This window comes from Oncorhynchus keta, chromosome 10 (genome assembly GCF_023373465.1).
Source record: "Oncorhynchus keta strain PuntledgeMale-10-30-2019 chromosome 10, Oket_V2, whole genome shotgun sequence".
NCBI lineage: Eukaryota > Metazoa > Chordata > Actinopteri > Salmoniformes > Salmonidae > Oncorhynchus > Oncorhynchus keta.
In genome coordinates, this window is record NC_068430.1 from 65,951,199 (window position 1) to 65,973,190 (window position 21,992).

Here is a 21,992-nt window from a genome sequence, read left to right on the forward strand (position 1 = left end):
TATTTTAGCGTTTGGCAACACAGATGCTCGTTGGCGCAATGATTGAGTAACATGCATGTCAATTTATTTTGCAACGCGGGGTGGTCAGCATGTAACTGTAAAACAAGTTTCAGTTTTGATTATGGTTAATATGTACCATTTCCCTGATATGACGTGGGTGGCTACCATTTTGTTAGCTATTTGTTGCTTTTTCTCACATTTGTAATTATTAAAGTAACAAACTATGAAGTAACCATACATCTTGGTATATAGAACTGTACATTTGTGGAGTTCATGAGGGCAAGAAAATCTGTAAATTTTAAACATTGCTTCAATCTGCTTTTGACTTTAGAAACTCAAAGTTGATTTTGGCTCCATAAATGTCAAACGTGGTTTGTATTTATCTATGGTGAGGTGCTAAATAGGTGGATACATTTTGCAAACAGGAAGATATTTTGGGCTCAGTCTACCTAAAGGTGGTGCTTTTCTGGTTCCTAACTACCAGGATTGGCATGACATGCAGGACCATAAAGGAGAGCTGCATTTATTCCTTAAACTGATAGAAGAAAAGTCCAAGTAGATTATTTTTCTCTTCTATTGCAGCCAGCTTCATTACAGAAACACCAAGAAGCTCCAATTGACTAGACCTAGAGGAAAGCGTGCTATGGTAATCTGAGACGGCTAGCAGATGTAAAATTACCGGTTCAAAACGAATATACAGGAAGTGTTATGTGAATAATACTCAAGGTTCTATTCAATCTGTATCGCTGAAGTGTTACAAATAGAGTAATTTTCTATTGTGATGGCATCTGCAGCATTTACCATAAATGCAGTCTACGCCAACACGGGTACAATGCTTTTAAATTTGATGTAACACTGAATTTACGCGATACGGATTGAAATGACACTATCGGCTGAAAAGCCACGGATGACCGGCTGAAATGACACATAAGACCTGCTCGAGTGCCACTGTCAGATAAGTCATCTGTCAAGTATACTTTCATTAATTTTCACGCAAAGAAGATGGTGCTTTTATGTCAGACAGTCATAATCAGTCATTTAATGTTAATGACAGGAAAACTTCATGCATCAAAACATTTGGGCCAAAAGTCTACAACCAATTAATTTGAGAAACCATGTCCCCAGGATTATGAGAAGAGACAACTCCATTGTCCCTGGGAAAGTGAAGAGGAACAGGGTAAATTACAGACTAGGTCATGATACACCTCTTCACCGTATCAACTGACCCTAGCCTATTCAACAACTACATTAAAATCACCCAGACTAGTCATTCAAAATAGCATGGTCCCTGGTTGTTACCCTAGCATTCAATACAACATGAAAGAGACAGTACAGACATATTTGTAAATCAGCTAGTATAAAGGCTGGTCTTGGCCATCTTTTTCATGCATGACCTTATTGATCTCATCGCAAAATTCCAACATCTACACCTGTGGTGAGGGAGAGGAGATGGACTGGGTATGGGAAGTCACCAGAAGTGTGTATACACACACACAGGGTGGAATGGACAGGACATGAAATGGCTTTTTCTGTTAAAACAGATTGATCAAGAACTTCCTGCTGCCAGGAAGAGGAACACAATGAGGAAATGGACTGGGTATGACGATGACACATTTGTCTGCATCATTTATATACTGACACAAATATATAAACGCAACAATTTAAAAGATTTTAATGAGTTAAAGTTAATGGAAGGAAATCAGTAACTTGAAATGCATTCATTAGGCCATAATCTATGGATTTCACGACTGGGCAGGGGCGCAGCCATATTTTTGTTCAGTATATATTTTTTGTAAATATATACAGCACCAGTCAAACTTTTGGAAACACCTACTCATTCCAGGGTTTTTCTTTATTTTTACTATTTTCTACATTGTAGAATAATATTGAAGACATCAAAACTATGAAATAACACATGGAATCATGTAGTAACCAAAAAAGTGTTAAACCAAAATATATTTTATATTTGAGATTCTTCAAAGTAGCCAACCTTTGCCTTGATGACAGCTTTGCCCACTGTTGGCATTCACTAAACCAGCTTCATGAAGAATGCTTTTCCAACAGTCTTGAATGAGTTCTCACATATGCTGAGCAATTGACGGCTGCTTTTCGTTCACTCTACGGTCCAACTCATCCCAAACCATCTCAATTGGGTTGAGGTCGGGTGATTGTGGAGGCCAGGTCATCTGATGCAGCACTCCATCACTCTCCTTCTTGGTCAAATAGTCCTTACACAGCCTGGAGGTGTGTTTTGGGTCATTGTCCTGTTGAAAAACAAATGCGCAAACCAGATGTGATGGCGTATTGCTGCAGAATGCTGTGGTAGCCATGTTGGTTAAGTGTACTTTGAATTCTAAATAAATCACTGACAGTGTCACCAGTAAAGCATCCCCACCTCCTCCTTGCTTCACGGAGGGAACCACACATGAGGAGATCATCCGTTCACCTACTCTGTGTCTCACAAAGACGCGGCAGTTGTAACCAAAAATCTCAATTTTGGACTCATCATAACAAAGGACAGATTTTCACCGGTCTAATGTCCATTGCTTGTATTTCCTGGCCCAAGCAAGTCTCTTATTCTTATTGGTGTCGTTTTAGTAGTGGTTTCTTTGCAGCAATTCGACCACGAAGGCCTGATTCACGCAGTCTACTCTGAACAGTTGATGTTGAGATGTGTCTGTTACTTGAACTCTGAGGTGCAGTTAATTGCTGATTTCTGAGGCTGGGCTTATGAACTTATCCTGAGATTGCAGAGGTAACTCTGGGTCTTCCTTTCCTGTGGCGGTCCTCAAGGCGTGGCTACTTTGTAAAATGTATTTGGATTTGTTTAACATGATTCCATGTGTGTTATTTCATAGTTTTGATGTTTTCACTATTATTCTACAGTGTAAAAAATTAAGAAAAACCCTGGAATGAGTAGGTGTGTCAACTTTTGACTGGTACTACAGTTGAAGTCAGAGGTTTACATACACTTAGGTTGGAGTCATTAACTCGTTTTTGCAAGGTGAAGAACACCATCCCAACCGTGAAGCACGGGGGTGGCAGCATCATGTTGTGGGGGTGCTTTGCTGCAGGAGGGACAGGTGCACTTCCCAAAATAGATGGCATCATGAAAAGGAAAATTATGTGGATATATTGAAGCAAAATCTCAAGACATCAGTCAGGAAGTTAAAGCTTGGTCACAAATGGGTCTTCCAAATGGACAATGACCCCAATCATACTTCCAAAGTTGTGGCAAAATGGCTTAAGAATAACAAAGTAAAGGTAATGGAGTGGCCATCACAAAGCCCTGACCTCAATCCTATAGGAAATTTGTTGGCAGAACTGAAAAAGCGCGTGCGAGCAAGGAGGCCTACACACCAGACACCAGCTCTGTCTGGAGGAATGGGACAACTTATAGTGGGAAGCTTGTGGAAGGCTACCCAAAATGTTTGACCCAAGTTAAAGAATTTAAAGACAATGCTACCAAAGACTAATTGAGTGTATGTAAACTTATGACCCACTGGCAATGTGTTGAAAGACATAAAAGCTGAAAAATCATTGTCTCTACTATTATTCTGACATTTCACATTCTTAAAATAAAGTGGGGGTCCTAACTGATCTAAGACAGGGCATTTTTTACTAGGATTAAATGTTCAGAAATTGTGAAAAACTGAGTTTAAATGTATTTGGCAAAGGTGTATGTAAACTTACGACTTCAACTGTATATATCTTAATAAAAAATATGTTTTCCTTTATTATTTGCCCTTATCTGTACCACCCCTTCCCTAATTGGAGTAAACTAATGGACAACAATACTTAGGCATCTGCTTCCAGCTTATCCATACTATACTAAACAAACACAAACGCAACATGCAACAATTTCTAAGATTTTACTGAGTTACAGTTCATAAAAGAAAATCTGTCAATTGACATAAATTCATTAGGCCCTAATTTATGGATTTCACATGACCGAGAATACAGATAAGCATCTGTTGGTCACAGATACCTTAAAAAAAAAAAGGTTGGCCGTGGATCAGAAAACCAGTCAGTATCTGGTGTGACCACCATTTGCCACATGTAGCGCAACACTTTTCCGTTTCATAGAATTGATCAGGCTGTTGCTTGTGGAATGTTGTTCCACACCTCTTCAATGGCTGTGCGAAGTTGCTGGATATTGGCAGGAACTGGAACACGCGGTCGTACACGTCGATCCAGAGCTTTCCAAACATGTTCAATTGGTGACATGTCTGGTGAGTGTGCAGCTTAGAGGAATTGTGTACAGATCCTTGTGACATGGGGTCATACATTATCATGCTGAAACATGAGGTGATGGCGGCGAATGAATGGCACGACATTAGGCTTCAGGATCTCGTCACAGTATCTCTGTGCATTCAAATTCCCGTCAATTAAATACAATTATCTTATGCCTGCCCATACCATAACCAAACTGCCACCATGTGTCACTCTGTTCACAACAATGACGACAGTAAACCGCTCGCCAACATGACGCCATACACGTGGTCTGAGCTTGTGAGGCCGGTTAGAAGTACTGCCAAATTCTCTAAAACAACAGAGGTGGCTTATGGTAGAGAGATGAACATTGAATTATCTAGAAACCACTTTGTTGGACATTCTTTCAGTCAGCATGCCAATTGCACACTCCCTCAACTTGAGTTGTGGAACAAAACTCTGCATTTTAGAGTGGCTTTTTATTGTCCCCAGCACAAGATGCACCTATGTAATGATCATGCTGTTTCAACAGCTTCTTGTTATGCCACACCTGTCAGGTGGATGGATTATCTTGGCAAAGGGGAAATGTCCACAAACAGGGAGGAAACACATTTGTGTGCAAAATGTGAGTAAAATAAGCTTTTTGTGTGTACTGAAAATTTCTGGGATATTTTATTTCAGCCCATTAAAACACAGGACTAACACTTTACATGCTGTGTTTATATTTCTGTTTAGTGTATACACTTTTTATTGACACAGTATATTTTACATGACATATTTTACTTTTTATTTTGTTTTTAGTCCCACCCTTCAGCTACACTCAATCCCTCCCATCTATCTCTGAAGTCTATCTAGTTTTGATATCTAATTGTCATATATTTTTCAACTTAGCTGTGAAGTTTCACAAAATTTCTGAACCTTTCTATTCTCATAGTTTCAACAGATTGTTAAAACAAACAAAAAAAATCTAAGAATATTATTATATTATTTATCGATTGACTATGACTTTTCAAATCACCCAGCAGTCATTATTGCAGAGTTAGCTCCAGATAAATGTTGCAATTCTTCAGCCATTCCTGAAACTGTGACCAAAATCAAGCTACACATGGACAGTACCAAAACAAGTGATCTAATGATTCTGTCTCTTTGCAGCAAAATCTGCAGAGCTGGGATGGTTGAATCCTCCATATTTCTAACATTGTGTTGGTTGCAAGAATTTTGCAAGAAAGAGTTTTGAATCTGGCGTTGTTTTGTGTATCAGTTCACAAACAATGTGCCATGGAATCGGTACATCGATAGTTTTGTCCCAACTATTTTGTTGGGTGTGACAACTCCACCGGTCCTATTTGTGATATTTTACAAGGTTATGCTGTTTTCTTATTTTTTAAATAATTTTGTTTTCTTAAACCATTAGTATATTTGAAATAACCATAATGTTGCAATATTTTTTGTATTTTCTGGTAGATTAAACTGAAATTGTAACCAGCTTTCTGTGGTTTGTTTTAAAAATAGCAATAGCAACCAGTTTATTGGTAAACTACACAGCAATGTAAAGTTGTATTTCTTAGCGATCCAATACGTAATATGGTGCATTTATCATAATTCTGTTGTGATCCAGAGAGGTTAGAAAAATTATCTAGATCCTCTGAGGCCATGTAGCGATCCAAATTGCGAACTTAAAAGAAAACATGAAGGTTCAGCATATAATGACACCTTTGATTTTAAACCCTGGATTTCTAGCCCCTTGATATTATTGTTACATCTGATTTTAATAGCTAACATTTAGATCTCCATAATAAATAGATATGGCGATAGTGGACAACCTTGTTTTACTCCTCTTGACAGTTGAATACTTTCTTAGAAGTAGCCATTATTTACTATTTTACACCTGGGGTTACTATACATAACTGTAACCCATTGTATAAGAGATTCTCCTAAATTAAATAGTCCAGGCATTTATATATAAATTCCAGTAGTACTTTATTAAAGGCCTTTTCGAAGTCTGATATGAATACCAGGCCTGATTTCCCAGATATTTCATAGTGTTCTAGTGTTTCCAGTACTTGTCTTTTATCTCCAATGGGCTAACATGTTGCAGAAAATAGTCAATTTGCGTTTCTTCACAGATCTCATCAAGCAATTCAAACGTTTGCGTCTGGAGAGAAAGAGAAGATGATGAGGCCTAAAAGGTGTCAACTGGATGGATGGTCATCAAAACATCTTAGCATTAAGGCCAGGAAATTGGTGCACAACGCAGCTGCATTTTGCACCTCCACCCAGTACAGCCAGAAGAGGACTGGCCACCCCTCGGAGCCTGGTTCCCCTCTAGGTTTCTTCCTAGGTCCCTGCCTTCTAGGGGATTTTTTCTAGCCATTGTACGTGCTTGTGCATTGCTTGCTCTTTGGGGTTTTAGGCTGGGTATCTGTAAAGTACTTTGTGACAACTCCTAATGTAAAAAGGGCTTTATAAAATGTATTTGATGGATGCACACTGACTTCAAGTCAGGTGTCGATAGCGTATACTATGATTCTTCCAAGGTCTTTGGCGGTCACATTGAAATGTAGAAATATGTTGTTTTGTGTTTTATTTTTCCACTCATCTATGGTTTATTGGCCGAGAGCACAAGTGAACACTGGAGGAACTGGTGCTTTGTTGAAAATGTTGTCTTGTTGCCCATTTGAGCCACCTTTACTGCACTCATTTCTTATGGTGGGAGGAATGTAATTCGTGGCTGTTTAGGGCCGCCGGCGATGAAGATTGGTAGAGAGGGGGAGCAAGGGAATGAGATTAGATAGGGATATGGTGTTAGGAGTACTAGCCCTCTCCCCTAATTTATGTTTGAAGCTCATCTGGAAAATCTGCCAAGTACTCTGTTACTTGATTTCTAACCAAAAGGTGAACTCTGCATTCATTTAAAAGATTGTATAATAGAGTTTGTTTAATTTTTTTTTTTCATACCATGGTTGTGTCTTGACCACTGACGGACCATCGCGATTCATTTAAAGGTGGTGGCAGCTTGCACACTACTTTACTCAGTCCAGTATTTTGGCCCCGCGATCTTGGTTTAGGTTTATTACGGTAGCCTTGGCTCTATCAGTGGACTGGTTAGTTTTCACTTTGTAACCTGAGAAGAAACAAATAAGCATTGAAATAAGTCCTCCTCAGGGTATAGTTTAAGAGAGAACTGGTTTGAGCTAGCTGAAACATGCATTCAAGTGAAACTTTACATAAAGGTGTACAGGGGTGGATTGGCCATCTGGCAATCCTGTCAGATGCCAGATGGGCTGGACCATTTTTTTTTAGTTAGGTGGGCTAGCCAAAATTGACACACTTGAAAATATACATTTTTTTTTTAAAATAAAAAATGTAAAAAGTGACATGGCAATTATAATATGTATTTAGTGTACAAAACATTAGGAACACCTGCTCTTTCCATGACAGACTGACCAGGTGAAAACTATGATCCCTTATTGATGTCACTTGTTAAATCCACTTCAATCAGTGTAGATGAAGGGGAGGAGACATCTTAAAGAAGGATTTTTAAGTCTTGAGACAAATGAGACATGGATTGTGTATGAACGGGGTATGGTAGTAAGTGCCAGGTGCCTCGGTTTGAGTGTGTCAAGAACTGCAATGCTGCTGTATTTTTCAGGCTCAACAGTTTCTCGTGTGTATTAAGAGTGGTCCCCAACCAAATGACATCCAGCTAACTTGACACAGCCGTGGGAAGCATTGGCATCAATATGGGCGAGCATCCCTGTGGAACGCTTTCAACACCTTGTAGAGTCCATGCCCGAAGAATTGAGGCTGTTTTGAGGGCAAAATGGAGTGCAACAACCTGTATGATGTGATAATTGTGTTGTTTGCTCTATAACCTGTTAGTTCAAATGCCTTGCCACCGTGACATATAGACCTAAGGCTGAGCCCGAGACAATAAGAAGACAGTGGCAGAATAAATTCAACCACGCCTTTGTTTCGTCAAGAAATAGGAGAGCAACATCTGTCCGGTGAAGTCCACAAAGCATTCTGCATGTAACATTTACATGACCTACAGCATGGTCAAGCAAGTTAATGTTTCTGACATTTTCAGACTACTAAACAACCATTGATTTAGAACCACGGAGAGTTACTACAAGTCACAAAGAAAACTGGAGCTGCCGCCACTATTCCACAACCATTTCAACATCATCAAATCACTTATGCTTAGCTTAATACAGTGACAACTAAAATATACCAAAATGATTTGTGGTTTTCCATGGTACTGGTGTGTGTAGGGATATCTTCTGTATACCACCCCTACCTTGTCACAACACAACTAATTGTCTGAAATGCATTAAGAAGGAAAGAAATTCCACAAATTAACAGGCACACCTGTTAATTGAAATACCTTCCAGGTATTGAAATACCTTCCTTGTGAAGCTGGTTGAGAGAATGCCAAGAGTGTGCAAAGCTGTCATCAAGGCAAAGGGTGGCAACTTTTTTTGCTTACTACATGATTCCATATGTGTTATTTCATAGTGTTGATGTCTTAACTATTATTCTACAATGTAGAAAATAGTAAAAAAGAAAGAAAAACCCTGGAGTGACTTGGTAATCATGAGTACACACCACTGAAAATGCATTACCATCACTATTGCTGTAATGAAAGAGTCTGCCCTGCCTTGTGCCTGTTTCTCTGAGGCCTGCTGATGTTAAGAGCAAGGCACTCTCCTCCCCTCAAGCGCTAGAAAAATGTTTTCTCATTCTATAACATTTCAAAATGCAATTGCGGAAAAACACGGCTTTGGAAGCTTTTGTCGTCTCGTCCCCGTCGAAGAGAGGAGTGTGCATTTAATATGATTATTTGTACATAACCATGGGAATTAAGTTTCACTTTCAATTCTTGTAAGTAGGCAGTATTTTCCTCATATGACGTGGCTGGCTTATGTACAGTCTGTGCTGGCTGGAGCATAAATACCTGTGCACTACAAGTTTGAGCAGGCGATCTCCTTATTGTCACTGGTAAGTAACATTTTTTACTGGCTTAGCTTGTTTCTTGTATTATGTCAAATTATGCAAATGTGATCTGTAAAGTCATGTTGCTTACATTGCTTATAGATTCTAGACAATTAAATGGATATGGCTCAATAAAATAGTTAATATCAAAGAGTGTCTGGATAAGAGAGTCTGCTAAATGACTAACATTTGACATGTAAAATGTTATATGCTCTACAGAGTGGTGCTAGAGAGGAGGATATACACAAACAAAATATGTATTTGGTTAGACAACTGACACAGACAACATTACTGTGTAACCAGAAAGGGAAGAGCAAGGCACTCTCCTCCCCCCAGGCGCTAGAAAACAGAAAGGGAAGAGCAAGGCACTCTCCTCCCCCCAGGCGCTAGAAAACAGAAAGGGAAGAGCAAGGCACTCTCCTCCCCCCAGGCGCTAGAAAACAGAAAGGGAAGAGCAAGGCACTCTCCTCCCCCCAGGCGCTAGAAAACAGAAAGGGAAGAGCAAGGCACTCTCCTCCCCCCAGGCGCTAGAAAACAGAAAGGGAAGAGCAAGGCACTCTCCTCCCCCAGGCGCTAGAAAACAGAAAGGGAAGAGCAAGGCACTCTCCTCCCCCCAGGCGCTAGAAAACAGAAAGGGAAGAGCAAGGCACTCTCCTCCCCCCAGGCGCTAGAAAACAGAAAGGGAAGAGCAAGGCACTCTCCTCCCCCCAGGCGCTAGAAAACAGAAAGGGAAGAGCAAGGCACTCTCCTCCCCCCAGGCGCTAGAAAACAGAAAGGGAAGAGCAAGGCACTCTCCTCCCCCCAGGCGCTAGAAAACAGAAAGGGAAGAGCAAGGCACTCTCCTCCCCCAGGCGCTAGAAAACAGAAAGGGAAGAGCAAGGCACTCTCCTCCCCCAGGCGCTAGAAAACAGAAAGGGAAGAGCAAGGCACTCTCCTCCCCCAGGCGCTAGAAAACAGAAAGGGAAGAGCAAGGCACTCTCCTCCCCCCAGGCGCTAGAAAACAGAAAGGGAAGAGCAAGGCACTCTCCTCCCCCAGGCGCTAGAAAACAGAAAGGGAAGAGCAAGGCACTCTCCTCCCCCCAGGCGCTAGAAAACAGAAAGGGAAGAGCAAGGCACTCTCCTCCCCCCAGGCGCTAGAAAACAGAAAGGGAAGAGCAAGGCACTCTCCTCCCCCCAGGCGCTAGAAAACAGAAAGGGAGTGGCACAGCAGCCATGACCGTTCAGATCTATATTAATTACAATATGAGTGAAACATTCTTTCTTCCAATTTAAAAAAAAAGTAACTATATTGAAAAGCAGTAGACCACTGATTGGCCAGCTCATTCTCCTCAGGAGGATGACATCATCCTCTATGATGAAAGCAATTCTTTTTGCAATGTCTGTTTGAGATGCAAGTTTGAGTTGGGGTTTTTCAAGCGCTTTTTTTTCTCTCCAATTTATGCTTTGGCCACAAATAAGAGTATAGGATGAGTCAACAACATTATTTGGGTATAATTGAAGAGAATATTAACTTTTAAAAGTGAGATTTTCACTGGACAGTTACTATAATGTCTGCTCCGTTGAGTTGTTTGAAAAAAAGGGGGAGAAAAAAATAACAAAATAATATATTAGGTTTCGATGAGAATGGCACTTTCTCTACATTGCAGCTGCAGTGGACAACATCAAGAAGCTCCTACAACACCTTGAAGAAAATAACACCATTTGCAGCTAAATCACTATGGTAATCTGAGGCAGTTCACCGTTGGAGAAAGATCAATTCAATATTCATGAATTTTCAGGGAGTTATTTCGATTTTCTGATTTTGCTTAAACTAATGTAAAAAAACAAAAACTCTTCAAGTGAAAACTATATAGTTGATGATGTATTGAGTTACACTAATGTTTATATGACTCTTCTCCTCTTCTTTTGAGTGTCTCTCACTCACCTCTGGCCGAAAGGGAGCGAACAGGCTGTATGTTGCCTTATAACATACAAACCAAAACTGATGGGTGATGCCATCGATCTAATCCGTGGGTCAGTGACGCGGCCCATGGTCAATGACAATCAACGCTAGTCGTGGGTCAGTGACGCGGCCCATGTCAACAACAGTCAGCTTTCTCTTCTCTTCCGTCTTCTCCTTTAAATTACACATACGTTTTGTGCACTTATTGCAAGAAATTGTATATCTATTGATAAATTAGGCTACTACCTTGTGTTTGTAAAATCAAGTAACATTCTACAATTTAATTTAATTGATAAGACATCAAATGTTTCCTTTATATAAGTTTGAGGGCGAAAGTCAATTACTAACTATTATGAATAATTTCCCCAGAATTATGAAGAGACAGATGGGTTTTCCCCTGCAGCAAAGGACAATGTGGATGGAGTAAGTTGTATACAGTAATATGTCATACACATCTTTTCATCGTGGCTCTGTCCACATCTTTCTCCATCTGAACATTTACAGTTTAAAGCCAACAAGAACTACACTCAACACTAGTTCAAAATGAACAGTAATTTCTTTGCCTTTGAGTAGGCCATGTCGGACCAGATAAATCTGTCATATTAAAAAAGTAATACCACGTTCAAGTGAAGCAGCGAAGATTTCCAGATTTTGTATATTTTCTCGTCATCCAGGATTTTACAGATCTCATCAAAAACTTCTACCATCTGAACATGTCTGGAGATGAGAAGATGGACTGGGTACGTGGTTTGATTATTCTTCACTGGGTGTACACATGACACACACACACACACACACACACACGCGCGCGCCAAAGGGTGTGGTCATGGAAACTATATGACGAGCCGTTGTTGTCTTGTCTGTCTAAACAGGCTGATCAGGAAGTGGGAGTGACCTGCTGCCAGGAAGAGGAGCACAATGAGGAAATGGAATGGGTATGACGATGTACAATTTCTGTTATCAACATCATGAATTCATTTTCTTTGTGTGTCAGTAATGGAAAAGCCCTTTGTGAAAAAGGGAAAACATGCTAAACTACCTTTTAAACCATTGACGACTAAGATCGAGAAGAATGTCACTGATCCTCCTATGTCAAGAATGTCAGAGCTAAAGGGGTTTATACTGTACGTCACGTGTCTGTACATTTGTAGAACTTGCACTAACAGCTTTGGGGACAATCACTCACTTCTTAAAATATTTGCGCAAACATATGGTGCAAACACTCATCTGGGTGTCTTTACAGATCACCTCAAGAAATCCCAGCTTCTGCATCTGGAGAGAAAGAAAAGATGAGGAAGACAGCCTTTAAATGAAGACAGCCTTTTAAAAATCTTCATTAACTACCCATCTGTTGGGTGGCTTGGTCATCAAAACATTGGCCTAGTTCACACTCCTGTTGTACAACGCATCTCACACATCAGCTGTGATACAATTTAAGGATCCTTTCAATGGGTTTGTCTGCATGCAAACAAATTGGCAATAGTTGTGTAAAGATCCGTTGTATCACCACAGCGTGAACTAGGCCACTGTAGCCTAAATATGGCATTGGTACACTCGAAGGGGTTTTGTAAATACTGTACAGTAGGATATATGGTTATACAATCTAGATTGATATGTAAATATGTTGAGTATCTATTTTCTCACTCATCTGTCATTGTTCTGTGTTCTGAGGGCAAAAAGGGGAGGGGGGATGACTAAAATATTTGGAATGTGTCCCTAATGTTTTGTACACAGTGTATATATATTACCCCACAACATTCACTCTTCCCATTAGTCCTTGGATTTATTTTTGTGTAGCTAATTCTCCTCAAAAAAGTACATCTGCTGTCTATTTGTTTGTCAATATTCATGTGTTTAGTGTCTTGTCTCCTTGTCAAATGAGTGTCTGTCAATTTAGTTGTATATCTGTATCACATGAAGTTATCCTTCTAACAGGGAAAGGGTGGTGCCTAGTGGGGGCGGAGGGGTCAAAGAAATCAACACAAACTATGAAGTACTGTTATTCAATGATGTGCATAAAACGACTCAGACTGTAAATTACATTCTTATTGGCATTGATTTTTTGTTGATTTTATTTGGCAATTTTCAACAATGCAACCACTGTGGTGCTCTTGGAAATACACTAAAACAAAATAGACACAAGATTATAGCGTATATAAAATACACCTTATCAGTAAGGAGGAAACAGTCAAATAAAAAATAGATGATCAAGTAGCATTCATTACTACAATTATACTTTCTTTTAGCATGTGCAGTTTTAAAGCATATTGCCCATAAACTATTAAGGTTTATCTTAAAACTAGCATAGGACGGATTTTATATACACTACCGTTCAAAAGTTTGGGGCCTCTTAGAAATGTCCTTGTTTTCGTTGTACGAGATCTTCAGTTTCTTGGCAACTTCTCGCATTGAATAGCCTCCATTTCTCAGAACATGTATAGACTGACGAGTTTCAGAAGAAAGTTATTTGTTTCTGGCCATTTTGAGGTTGTAATCGAACTCACAAATGCTGATGCTCCAGATACTCAACTAGTCTAAAGAAGGACAGTTTTATTGCTTCTTTAATTAGAACAACAGTTTTCAGCTGACATAATTGCAAAAGGGTTTTCTAATGATCAATTAGCCTTTTAAAATGATAAACTTGGATTCGCTAACACACCGTGCCATTGGAACACAGGAGTGACGGTTGCTGATAATGGAATGGCCTCAGTACGCCTATGTAGATATTCCATTAAAAAATGACCCGTTTCCAGCTACAATAGTCATTTACAATTTTAACAACGTCGACACTGTATTTCTGATCAATTTGATGTTATTTTAATGGACAAAAAATTGCTTTTCTTTCAAAAACAAGGACATTTCTAAGTGACCCCAAACTGTTGAATGGTAGTGTAGTTTGGTACACCATTCAGTTCCTCTGCACAAGTGTTAAGGAAATAACTTTGGGGGGGGGGGGCAAAAATGGCTCTGGTGTGATGACAGAGTCTCCAATGAAATTAAGATAACCATACAGGTAACTGGGGCAAGGTCATGCATAATTTAAAAAAACAAACAGTTTGATCTGCACCTCCCGGAAATCAACTGGAAGCCCGTTCAGTTCCCTGAAATTATTAGGACCAATGTTCATCCTAGGGCTGAGTTTAAGTATAATTAATCTGCAGGTTTGGGTAGGTTACTTTCTAAATGTAATCAGTTACAGATACGAATTACCTGTCCTAAATTGTAATCAGCAACGTAATTTTTGGTTTACCCAAACTCAGTGTAACGTAATCTCATTACTTTCCCCTTAAGAGCCATTAGAATAATACAAAAATGGACACTATCGGTCAAAAGTTTTAGAACACCTACTCATTCAAGGGTTTTTTATTATGTCTTACTATTTTCTACATTGTAGAATAATAGGGAAGACATCAAAATTATGAAATAACATATATGGAATCATGTAGTAAACAAAAAAGTGTTAAACAAATCAAAATTTATTTTATATTTGCGATTCTTCATATAGCCACCCTTTGCCTTGATGACAGCTTTTCACATTCTTGGCATTCTCTCAACCAGATTCACCTGGAATGCTTTTCCAACACTCTTGAACTATTTCCAACATATGCTGAGAACTTGTTGGCTGATTTTCCTTCATTCTGCAGTTCGACTCATCCCAAACCATCTCAATTTGGTTGAGGTCGGGGGATTGTGGAGGACAGGTCATCTGATGCAGCACTCCATCACTCTCCTTCTTGGTCAAATAACCTTTACACAGCCTGGAGGTGTGTTTTGGGTCATTGTCAAATCAAACTGTATTTGTCACATGCGCTGCAGATTGGTCACATGCACACGCAGATTGGTTGAGCTAATTTGTTCATGTAGGTAGGGGTGAAGCGACTATGCATTGACAAACAGCGAGTATCAGCAGTGTACAAAACCAATGGGGGGAGGGGGAGGGGGGTCAATGTAAATAGTCCAGTGGCCATTTGATTAATTGTTCAGCAGTCTTATGGCTTGGGGGTAGCTGTTAAGGAGCATTTTGGTCCTAGACTTGGCGCTCCGGTACCGCTTGCCATGCGGTAGCAGAGAAAACAGTCTATGACTTGGGCGACAGGAGTCTCTGATAATATTATGGTCTTTCCTCTGACACCGCCTATTATATAGGTTCTGGATGGCAGGAAACTTGGTCCCAGTGATGGACTGGGCTGTTCGCACTACCCTCTGTAGTGCCTTACGGTCAGATGCCGAGCAGTTGCCATACCAGCTGGTGATGCAACCGGTCAGGATGCTCTCGATGGTGCAGCTGTATAACTTTTTGGGGATCTGGGGACCCATGCCAAATCTTTTCAGTCTCTTGAGGGGGAAAATGTTTTGTTGTGCCATCTTCACGACTGTCTTGGTGTGTTTGAACTATGATAGTTCGTTGGTGATGTGGACACCAAGGAACTTGAAACTCTCAACCCATTCCACTACAGCCTCGTCGATGTTAATGAGAGCCTGTTTGGCCCACCTTTTCCTGATGTCCACAATCAGCTCCTTCGTCTTGCTCACATTGAGGGAGGGAGAGGTTGTTGTCCATGGTTGTTGTCCACCACACTGCCAGTTTTCTGATCTCCTCCCTATAGACTGTCTCATTGTTGTTGTTGATCAGGCCTACCTACTGTGTCGTCAGCAAACTTAATGATGGTGTTGGAGTTGTGTTTGGCCACGCAGTCATGGGTGAACAGGGAGTACAGGAGGGGATGGAGTACACACCCCTGAGGGGCCCCCGTGTTGAGGATCAGCGTGGCAGATGTGTTGTTGCCTACCTTTACCACCTGGGGGTGGCCCGTCAGGAAGTCCAGGATCCAGTTGCAGAAGGAGGTGTTTAGTCCCAGGGTCCTTAGCTTAATGATGAGCTTTGTGGGCACTATGGTGTTGAACGCTGAGCTGTAGTCAATGAACAGCATTCTCACATAGGTGCTCCTATTGTCCAGGTGGGAAAGGGCAGCATGGAGTGGAATTGAGATTGCGTCATTTGTGGATCTGTTGGGGCGGTATGCGAATTGGAGTGGGTCTAGGGTATCAGGGAGGATGCTGTTGATGTGAGCCATGACCAGCCTTTCAAAGCACTTCACAGCTACCGATGTGGGTGCTACGGAGCGGTAATCATTTAGGCCTGTTGAAAACAAATGATAGTCCCACTAAGCGCAAACCAGATGGGATGGCATATCGCTGCAGAATGCATGATATGCATGGCAGATGTGAAGGCACAACCATGCTGGTTAAGCTTGCCTTGAATTCTAAATAAATCACAGACAGTGTCACCAGCAAGCACCCCCACAAATCCCACCTCCTCCTCCATGTTTCACAGTGGGAAGCACAGATGGGGAGATCATCTGTTCTGACCAAAGGACAGATTTCCACCGGTCTAATGTTCATTGCTCATGTTTCTTGGCCCAAGCAAGCAAACTGGATGCAGTTTATCACAGTGCCATCCGTTTTGTTACTAAAGCACCTTATACTACCCACCACTGCGACCTGTATGCTCTAGTCGGCTGGTCCTCGCTACATATTCGTCGCCAGACCCACTGGCTCCAGGTCATCTACAAGTCCATGCTAGGTAAAGCTCCGCCTTATCTCAGTTCACTGGTCACGATGGCAACACCCACCCGTAGCACGCGCTCCAGCAGGTGTATCTCACTGATCATCCCTAAAGCCAACACCTAATTTGGCCGCCTTTCGTTCCAGTTCTCTGCTGCCTGTGACTGGAACGAATTGCAAAAATCGCTGAAGTTGGAGACTTTTATCTCCCTCACCAACTTCAAACATCTGCTATCTGAGCAGCTAACCAATCGCTGCAGCTGTACATAGTCTATCGGTAAATAGCCCACCCAATTTTACCTACCTCATCCCCATACTGTTTATATTTATTTACTTTTCTGCTCTTTTGCACACCAGTATCTCTACCTGTACATGACCATCTGATCATTTATCTCTCCAGTGTTAATCTGCAAAATTGTAATTATTCGCCTACCTCCTCATGCCTTTTGCACACAATGTATATAGACTGTCTTTTTTTTCTACTGTGTTATTGACTTGTTAATTGTTTACTCCATGTGTAACTCTGTGTTGTATGTTCACACTGCTATGCTTTATCTTGGCCAGGTCGCAGTTGTAAATGAGAACTTCTTCTCAACTAGGTGAAATAAAATTAAAATAAAAAATAAAATAAAGTCTCTTCTTCTTATCGGTGTCCTTTAGTAGTGGTTTCTTTGCAGCAATTCCACCATAAAGCCCTGATTCACACAGTCTCATCTGAAAAGTTGATGTTGAAATGTGTCTGTTACTTGAACTTATTTGGGCTGCAATTTCTGAGGCTGGTAACTCTAATGAACTTAACCTCTGCAGCAGAGGTAACTCTGGGTCTTCCTTTCCTATGGCAGTCCTGAGAGCCAGTTGAGAGCCAATTTCATCATAGCGCTTGATGGTTTTGCGACTGCACTTGAAGAAACTTTCACAGTGCTTGAAATGTTCCAGATTGACTGACCTTCATGTCTTAAAGTAATGATGGACTGTCATTTCTCTTTGCTTGTTTGATCTGTTCTTGCCATAATATGGATTTGGTCTTTTACCAAATAGGGCTATCTTCTATATACCACCCCTACCTTGTCACAACCCAACTGATTGGCTCAAACACATTAAGAAGGAAAGAAATTCCACAAATCAACTTTTAACAAGGCACACCTCTTACAGTTTTTGACAATTGCTTCCACATGATTTCTGAAACTAGGGCTCCTTTTCTCTAGACTCTACAAACAAAACCCCAAAACACACAACATGCAAAACGTCACACATCTCTTGCAAAACCAAACACTTCATTCAAAACTATTTGAACTCTTCTCAAAATTGTGTTTTTGTATAAAAACTCTACACACAAACCATCAAATGATTAGCTCTTAGACACGTCAACTACACACAGATGTGACAAATGTAAAACACTTCTATCTTGTGTCTTTTGCATGTTCAGTGGAGTCCACGGCAGTTTGTCACAGCACTCACACGTACATGTATGTGCACAAATATGTATGCAAATTAAGTATATATTTACACTATCAACAGAAATGCAAGGGGGGGGGATAAAATGTATTTATTTCTCAAAAAATTGTATTTTCATCCAGATTTTGGGATAAACAGTAACAGACAAAACAAATACAGTAGAAGATAAACAAATAGGCTTGTCTTTCTCGTCCTTCTCGTCCTCCTCCTTGTCCCCCTCTTATGCTCACTCTTCTTCCTCTAACTCTCTCTCCAAAATTGGCCTCCATTGATGTCCAAACCAAGAAAGCCAACCTGAAGCCTATTTATTGTGCTCAAGCTCTGATTTCTAAGCGAAGAAATGAACTATAAGTGTTTTCACACGTGAGCACTGGGTGTAGGTAATTGGTAAATGAGTGTGGCATTTGGAATGGCAGTGTTTTCCAAACGAAACACAAGACCTGTTAGTTTTGAATGATGTGTCTACTGTAGAGAACTGTGTTTAGTAGTTTGCAAAAAGTGTGTTTTATAATTGCAAACTGAGTGTAAAGCAAATAATGTGCTTGTAGTTTTGCAGACTTGGTCTGAAGATTAGACACATGAGTTAATTGTTTCACTGAGTGTGCCTCAAGTACCACTTTTAGTGTATAAGCGATTGTAAAAAACTGTAATTGAAATGCATTCCAGGTGACTAGGTCATGAAGCTGGTTGAGAGAATGCCAAGAGTTTCCAAAGCTGTCATCAAAGGCAAAGGGTGGCTACTTTGAACAATCTCAAATATAAAATATACTTTGATTTGTTTAACACTTTTTTGGTTACTACATGATTCCATATGGGTTATTTCATAGTTTTGATATCTTCGCTATTATTCTACAATGTAGAAAATATAAAAAGTTAAGGAAAACCCTTGGAGGAGTAGTTCACATTTTTGACTGGTACTGTATATCCCTGGCATATTACATAATTTATGCAGGAGCATTCAAGACATTTTTGGACTCACCTTGTTGTACTGTGTTCACTTGTACAGGAAGGTGGAGTGGCGGTCCTTTGTGGGCAAATTTTGTCATCAAACTTTGTCATCAAAATCTGGCATTCTCTGGATTTATGGTGCTTTCAAGACAACTGGGAACTCTGGAAAAAACAAGGTAGAATCATGATGAAGTCAGTGATCTTCAGGTCGTAGCTCTAGAGTTCCTCACTTACAATTCCGAGTTGGATGACCGTTCAAAATGTATTTTCCCAGTCGGAGCTCGTTTTTCCTGAGTTACCAGTTGTCTCGAACTCACTAAAGTCAGATTTCCCAATTCTGAGGGAACAGTTGTTTTGAGAGCTTCAGAAATCATGCTGGATTGACAGCATGGCCAATGTTGAATGTTAATCATTTTAAGCTTGGAAAAGAGACCCTTAAACAGAGAATTGGGTCCACACTCACTCCACTGAATAGCAGGCTAGTGATTGCTTTGCAATGCTTGCAGATAGCCACTGATTCCTTCCAAACCACTCATTGTTGAATTTGCGATTTCCAACTTGTGTAATGTTTATATCCAATGGCCGAGGAGCACCAATACGTTTTATCTATAATTTCTCTTCATTATTCCTCTTCACATGACAACAAATAAAAAGGATTTGCCAGTAGATTGTCAACTTGATTCATGATGATGACTGCTAGTTAAGATTTTGAAAGTGTCATGTTGACATGATCAGTCTAATCAAAGCTACTGTACATATAACGTGATTTGGCATCATTTTATCTGTGGCAAATGACCTTGAGCCTTCTTGGATGGGCACTTATGGCAGCACCCAAGGGGCTTGAATTGTCAAGCTCTACCGTTAGATTTGGCCGTGATGTAGTGTCCCCATGAGTGACAGAACACGGAGCCAATATCAGGCAACTAGAGAACATTACCAACCCCTACGCTCCATATTTGTAAAAAACAATGTGGGCTAAAAATGTGGGGCTCTGGCCTACCTGCACTGAATGACGGGTCGCCACTGTCACACATAGCTAATTGAGAGAGCATTAGTGTGATTCACATCAATGCGCTATATAGATATCAATAATAAGTTATATCCGTGTCGCCCGTAGGCTACATCATTGCTGTCGTCCTTACCTCCAAGCGTTTATTCAAGTTGGATCATCTTTGGATGCTGACACCATTGGAAAACATAGCTTGGACTGTAGCCTACAAAAGTCTGTAAGCCAATTTATGCTTGATCTGAAAATGTGGTCTTAGACGGAACACAAACCGGCTGCGCGTGCGCCATCGTGCATACATTTATTTAGTCCCCAACACCAAACGTGATCACGACATGCAGGTTAAAATATCAAAACAAACTCTGAACAAATGACATTTTTTGGGGACAGGTCGAAAAGCATTAAACATGTATGGCAATTTAGCTAGCTAGCTTGCACTTACTAGCTAATTTGTCCTACTTAGCTAGCTTGCTGTTGCTACCTAATTTATCCTGGGACATAAACATTGAGTTGTTGTTTTACCTGAAATGCACAAGGTCCTCTACTCTGACAATTAATACACACACAAAACGGCCAACCAAATAATTCCTAGTCATCTCTCCTCCTTCCCGGCTTTATCATCTTTGAACTTATATGGTGATTGGCATCTACACTTTCATAGTATTACCACGATAACCAGCAAAACATTTCGTCTTTCAATCACCCTTGTGGGTATAACCAATGAGGAGATGGCACGTGGGTACCTGCCTGTTTGCCACAGTGTCTCCTGACCCCTCCTGTCTCAGCCTCCAATATTTATGCTGCATGTGTCGGGGGGCTAGGGTCAGTCTGTTATCTGGTGTCCTGTGTACATTTAAGTATGCTCTCTTTCTTTCTCTCTCTCGGAGGACCATACCTCAGGAGTACCTGGCATGATGACTCCTTGCTGTCCCCAGTCCACCTGACCATGCTGCTGCTCCAGTTTCAACTGTTCTGCCTATGGCTATGGAACCCTGACCTGTTCACCGGACGTGCTACCTGTCCCAGATCTGCTGTATTCAACTCTCTAGAGACAGCAAGAGCGGTAGAGATACTCTTAATGATCGGCTATGAAAAGCCAACTGACATTTACTCCTGAGGTGCTGGCTTGTTGCACCCTCAACAACTACTGTGATTATTATTATTATTTGACCATGCTGGTCATTTATGAACATTTGAACATCTTGGCCATGTTCTGTTATAATCTCCACCCGGCACAGCCAGAAGAGGACTGGCCACCCCTCATAGCCTGGTTCCTCTCTAGGTTTCTTCCTAGGTTTTGGCCTTTCTAGGGAGTTTTTCCTAGCCACCGTGCTTCTACACCTGCATTTATTTTAGCTCTTGGCAATGCAGGCGCTCGTTGGTACGTGCGAGCAGTGTGGGTGGAATAATTTAAGAACATAGAGTTCTAAATATATTTTGTAAAGCTTGCGCATGCAACGCGAGCGGTGTGGTCAGCCTATTAGGGTCTGTATTGAGGGTGTAACCCAATTGCGGAGCCTACTGAAGCATGTATAAACACAAACTCACTTCCTTGACAACTTCCTTCTGCTCAGCTGTGCAAGAAGCATGAATGCCTTGACTTCTGCTGAGCCTGAATCTATCAAGTCAAGTATCAAGTCATCAAATTTGTGACTAGTCAGACTCGAGTCCAAGTCAAGTCATGTACCTGGTGTCTACAGCTTCTGCTGACTTGTGGTCAGACTTTAGGCAGAACAAACTTAAATGTGTGCCTTTTTCAATGATGATTTGAATGTCATTGAGACAGCAGAAAGGTGTCAAATATAATTTGTTTTTGCAAACATCATTTCTGAATTTAAAAGTAATCCTAGAAGTAATCATCTAGTTTTT

At 40.7% G+C, this 21,992-nt stretch overlaps 1 long non-coding RNA gene across 1 annotated transcript; it reads left to right on the forward strand.

The window, feature by feature from the left end:
* Positions 1-9,056: 9,056 nt before the first annotated feature.
* Positions 9,057-13,191, forward strand: LOC118389236 (uncharacterized). The gene is made up of 6 exons (XR_008144721.1): positions 9,057-9,213; positions 10,854-11,294; positions 11,519-11,572; positions 11,824-11,889; positions 12,022-12,084; positions 12,393-13,191. It is a non-coding gene; the product is annotated as an uncharacterized LOC118389236 (long non-coding RNA).
* Positions 13,192-21,992: the final 8,801 nt, after the last annotated feature.